The sequence below is a fragment of the Biomphalaria glabrata genome, chromosome 16, assembly GCF_947242115.1.
Source record: "Biomphalaria glabrata chromosome 16, xgBioGlab47.1, whole genome shotgun sequence".
Lineage (NCBI taxonomy): Eukaryota > Metazoa > Mollusca > Gastropoda > Planorbidae > Biomphalaria > Biomphalaria glabrata.
Genome location: NC_074726.1, coordinates 29,647,990 through 29,653,753, shown reverse-complemented (window position 1 = coordinate 29,653,753; position 5,764 = coordinate 29,647,990). Strand labels below are relative to the sequence as shown.

At 35.7% G+C, this 5,764-nt stretch overlaps 1 long non-coding RNA gene across 1 annotated transcript; it reads right to left on the bottom strand.

Annotated features, from left to right (window-relative positions):
- Nucleotides 1–202: 202 nt before the first annotated feature.
- On the bottom strand, nucleotides 203–4,834 carry LOC129923489 (uncharacterized). Its single transcript, XR_008775458.1, has 3 exons — nucleotides 4,161–4,834; nucleotides 2,165–2,458; nucleotides 203–2,044 (listed from the first exon to the last, which is right to left on the bottom strand). It is a non-coding gene; the product is annotated as an uncharacterized LOC129923489 (long non-coding RNA).
- Nucleotides 4,835–5,764: the final 930 nt, after the last annotated feature.

The window sequence follows — 5,764 nt, the reverse complement described above, 5'->3', positions numbered from 1 at the left end:
TAATTATGTATTGGTCTCAATGCTGTCTGGAATGATTCAAAAGAATATTAGTATTATGTTAGCATGGTGGGGCCCAAGATCATGTCTAGCCTGCGCTAACAAGAAGTTACAGTTGCCAGATGGTAATGCCACTGGGTGGGTTGTATCTGTGCACCTCTGTGACAAGGGGCTTGATAAAAGAAATCAAGAAACAGAGAAGAAATTTAAAAAAAAATGACACTTTAATTTCAATGACTAAAGCAGCAGTTACAAAACACTGCAGCTAGAAATACAAAAACATAAAGACAAGATCTTGTACATAAACATTAGAAGTGGTCATCATTTTAAAACAAACTTTAAAAAACAAACTGCCATATTATTTTGACAGTTGTTCCAATTAGTAAAATAATGTACCATGTATAACTAAAATATAAAGTAGATTTACATGTAGTAAAAAAAAAATAAAAAAATTCTGAAATTTACAGGCAGTCCCAAGTACAGAATAATTAAAACTGACACACTCTGGTCAACAGTACAGGAAACAGCATCGCCCTAACCCATATAATAATAGGCGGAAATATAAGTATACAGCTTAGCACTAGCCTACACAAAGTAGTAAAAATAAAAATACATAAAAATAGCTCTGGGAGCACCGGTTGACAATTATAACAAATGTTTGCATGCCCTGTTAATAAAGTCTAGGTCTACTGTTTGTTTTCTTGGTTTTACATATGTTCCATCAGAAATAGAGATTACATCCTAGCCCTAACCTCCAACAGGACAGTGAGTGTTCATACCAGAGACTTTGGAGATGACAAAGTGGATACCCCATGATCACATCACCATTAGATAAGACAAAGGGAATTAGTATTTGAAAGTTTTAAATAGACTAAGGGGATGAACTCAATGCTTTAGTGAAGTCTGACAATACCAAACAGTACATATTAATAGACTCATTTATGGAACAATTTCTCATCTATGATTTTGGACTAAAACTCAAAACTGCATTCATAGCAACACAGCAAAACATTCATATCAATAACAGCATAGAAAATGTTAACAGTTTTATGTTAAATATAATAATATTATATGCATATAATTGATCTAAATAATGTCAAGTCACTATTTACACTATAAAGAGCATAGAACAAATTGTGCAGGGATGTGACACTAATGAACATTACTATGATAGCACACAAAAGCAGGGGAGATAATGAATTGATATAAAAAGCATAACGTAGCAAGGCTTTGGTGTTGTGACTCTTAGAGAAAATTAAAGTGAAGACGTATAGTGTTTACATTTTCCAGTGGATGTCATGTTCTTCATTAGTATTCATGAATAAATATACATATACAAGTTTGCTTAATACAATAATAATAATGATAATATACCACAGCCCCTCCCTCCTCCAAAAACAAAAAAGATAAAAACATTGAACTGAAACAACAAGAAGATTGAGGGGAAAAAAGAAATATTAAAAAAAAAATGAACAAATGACTGGACTGATTATCAAAAGATATACCTTAATATAGAACTAGATACAAGTCAATTATGGTGATTCCACCTAATTAGTCCTTACAAGGTACATCACTTGAGTCCTTGTACCTGTATTAGAAATGATTGTTCTATTCATTGTATTTGTTAGGTTTTCTGACTTCACAGCCACTTCCGGTAATGTAACCATGTTGTGAGGTTGGGTTCAGGGTGTATAACAGTGGATGTAGGAGAAGTATTCGTCGCCACTCTAGAAGGTGAGTATGTGTACTCAACCTGAGGTTGGGAGGATTCTTCATTGTTTCCTACTGGGTCCTGTATTGCAACTAGGTCACTAAGATCTTGAGAAGGTCTGGATTTGAAGTAGCATTTGGGAAATGTTTATTTCTTTCAGACACAGTAGGAATGTATAAACATCTTCACTGACAATTAGCAATCAAAAGATAATGGCAGGTTCCCTTAGAGCATAAGGAAGTCTCTAAATGATGGTAGAAAGGAAAACAATTTCTAATGTATCAGCTGTGTCTGTGTCTTCACCTCTAGGAATTGCTTTACTTCTCAAGACGTTCACTGTCAATACAAGAGAACAAAATTTGATTTTCAAAGTCAGGGAAACACAACTCTTGGCAAAACTTTACTTAGGGGTTTAGTATAAAGAAAATATAAAGAGATATACACAGCATTGCTTACCATTTTATTCCCTTCATCTCTTGATCAATATTTTGGTTTACATTTCATCTTCATGCTGGTCTACATCTTCATCATGTTGGTCTACATCTTCATCATGCTGGTCTACGTCTACATCATCATGCTGGTCTACATCTTCATCATGTTGGTCTACATCTTCATCATGCTGGTCTACGTCTACATCATCATGCTGGTCTACATCTTCATCATGTTGGTCTACATCTTCATCATGCTGGTCTACATCTTCATCATGCTGGTCTACATCTTCATGTTGGTCTACCTTTTCATCATGTTGGTCTAAATAAGAATAAGAAAATAAATAAAAACTTTTGCCTTGAAAAGGAAAAAAAAAATTCTTGTATTGCTTTGCTTTTCATGTGAAATAAAACTATTCTGATGATGCAGCTTTGACTTTATGTTTTAACCTAGTATTTTATGAATAAGCTTTAAAGAAAAAAAAAATACACCCAAGACATCTAATACATCAGCAAAGAATAACTATCCAAATTAAGTGAAATAAAATTGCAAGGTTTAAGACATTTAAGTTTAAGAAACTTATTGGAGATTTTCAATTATGCCAGAAAACTATAAATAACTAGCTATTTAGTGTATCTGGGGTACAGAATACAGAAAGCTTTAATATTTAAAGAGAAAATTCTGCTCTAAAGTTAGCAAAATCAAATCACAACTTTCGAAACTCTTTTGCTTGTAGTCCAAACTCATTGGTTTTGTTGGCAACAGCAATCTTTCCAAAGAGCTGCAGAGACTAGATTGTTTCTATATAGCTGCCTTGACTGTTTAGATTGTTTCTATATAGCTGCCTTGACTGTTTAGATTGTTTCTATATAGCTGCCTTGACAGTTTAGATTGTTTCTATATAGCTGGCTTGACTGTTTAGATTGTTTCTATATAGCTGCCTTGACTGTTTAGATTGTTTCTATATAGCTGCCTTGACTGTTTAGATTGTTTCTATATAGCTGCCTTGACTGTTTAGATTGTTTCTATATAGCTGCCTTGACTGTTTAGATTGTTTCTATATAGCTGCCTTGACTGTTTAGATTGTTTCTATATAGCTGCCTTGACTGTTTAGATTGTTTCTATATAGCTGCCTTGACTGTTTAGATTGTTTCTATATAGCTGCCTTGACTGTTTAGATTGTTTCTATATAGCTGGCTTGACTGTTTAGATTGTTTCTATATAGCTGCCTTGACTGTTTAGATTGTTTCTATATAGCTGCCTTGACTGTTTAGATTGTTTCTATATAGCTGCCTTGACTGTTTAGATTGTTTCTATATAGCTGGCTTGACTGTTTAGATTGTTTCTATATAGCTGCCTTGACTGTTTAGATTGTTTCTATATAGCTGGCTTGACTGTTTAGATTGTTTCTATATAGCTGCCTTGACTGTTTAGATTGTTTCTATATAGCTGGCTTGACTGTTTAGATTGTTTCTATATAGCTGCCTTGACTGTTTAGATTGTTTCAAAATCCATAGGGTTATTATTTCTATATTTTTAAAATTTGATTTCACTTTATATTGCCTCAGCCAATCTCTATATTGTTTGCTCTTCTTTTTCTATCCTTAAGTATTGTATTTTTTTTCGAATGTACGTAAAAGTCAAAATATAAGCAAAGAGCAAATTATCAAGTTTAAAATTCCCACGAGATAAGATCCAACAAATGAAAATCCGGTTTGATTACAATTATCCTCAGGATTTCTACTATAGCAATGACAATACAGATGCAAACAGGAACAACATTCACACACAAAACATACAGTCATACACAAACAGTGGTTAATGAACTAAGTTTCTTTGTGATGTGACAAATGACCTTGAAACACACAGATAGAAAGTGGATTAAAGAATTATAAACTCTGTTCTAGCCTTATTGAAGAGGAGGTGACCACTTGGTCCAGAATCTGATGTAACTGGTTTAGTGGCTGCAGACCGTCTTCAAGAATGCATAAATGAAATCAGATAATGTTTTAACATTACTTACATGTACACTGCACTTGATATTCTTATCAAATGTTTGACATGTTTTGAATGTTCCTTGAGAGTTGAGAATCTACTTCCTTGACCAAACGTTTAGTAGTATGAATGTCATCAGGCAAGATATGAGCACACAACAGTCCAGCCTGCATCACCAGGCAGCCATCCATTCTTATGAGAAGACAAAGTCTTAGCGAAGTGACCTCTCATGCTTCAACTTTGTTCTGGTCACTTGTTTCACAAAATAATTTAAAACTGAAATGACTTCAGGAAAAAATGAAAATCTAGGATGAAAACAATAATGCAAAGTGGAGGAAAAGCTACAAATATAATACACATTTTGTTAATGTTTTATTTAAATGTCAGTTCTCTACAATTATATGGAATTTGAGGAGTTGAGAATGAATTAGATAATAATTCTCCTCTCCTGTTTCAAGTTAGTTGTTATTAACACCAGGTTAGTAGTATTAACAAAATTATGTAGAAATAGACATGGCTTTATTTAATGTGGTCGTCTTGAGTGTTGACGGTCATTGACTTGTAGCAGCAAACTGCTGGTAGACAACTAAACTGTTGATAGGACACTTGAGGTGCCCCAACAGTTAAAAGGGCATTTGAGGTGACCAAAACATTAGTTAGGAAGCTTGTGGTGCCCCAACACCTGATAGGACACACTTGAGGTGTCCCAACAGATAATTTGATTTTGATTTGATTTGATTTTGATTTGAGGCACATCGGCACAATTTAGGCCATGTCGTGCCTGCAGTCCCTCAAGGACCACTCTCTCTCTAAACATCAAGGGCCAGATTCTATACAGTCATATAATTAAAATCAGGGTCTATTCACAGTTAAAATAGTAAAGGTAGTAAAAATTTAAATATTTGGTAAAAATCTAATGTAAATAGTGCATGTTCACAAATTCAGAAATCAGATCTTCGTAGATAGCCCCACTTCCCGAATAAAGCCCAGTACCTTCCCAGGGTCGACATTATTAAATAGTGTTTTTAGATTAGTGGGTCTAAAATATTTCGCCCTGACATCCTGGTATCTGGGGCAATCAACGAGGATATGTTCCACGGTGAGGCGAGAGTCACAGTACTCGCAAAGTGGGAGCTCCTCTCTCTTCAGTACAAAAGAGTGCGTGATGTAGGTGTGGCCAATCCTAAGTCTGGACATGGTTGTGCTACCACGCCTTGTCAGACCCTTAGATGTGGGCCGCCACCTGACATCCGCCACAATCTGCTTGAGTTTACTGTGAGTCTCAGCCTCCCATCGGTTCTGCCACTCTCGATAGGTGGCAGAGGCAATACTTTGTCTCAGGTCCGAGTAGGGAATTTTGGTTCCTGACACCGCATGATTTAGGGCTCTCTTTGCTTCTCTGTCTGCGGCTTCGTTTCCCTCAATGCCAACATGGGAGGGGACCCAGATGAAGGTGACATCCCTACGGTCGGCTGTTATTTGGTCCAACAGCTTCAGGCTCTTATGTACCAATGGGATGTCAGTCTTCATCCGCCCCAAAGCTTGCAATGCAGATTTGGAGTCGGAGCAGATTATAAATTTACTCCTTTCTGATGCTTTTACGGCCATAAGTGCAAGCAACATTGCGTGCAA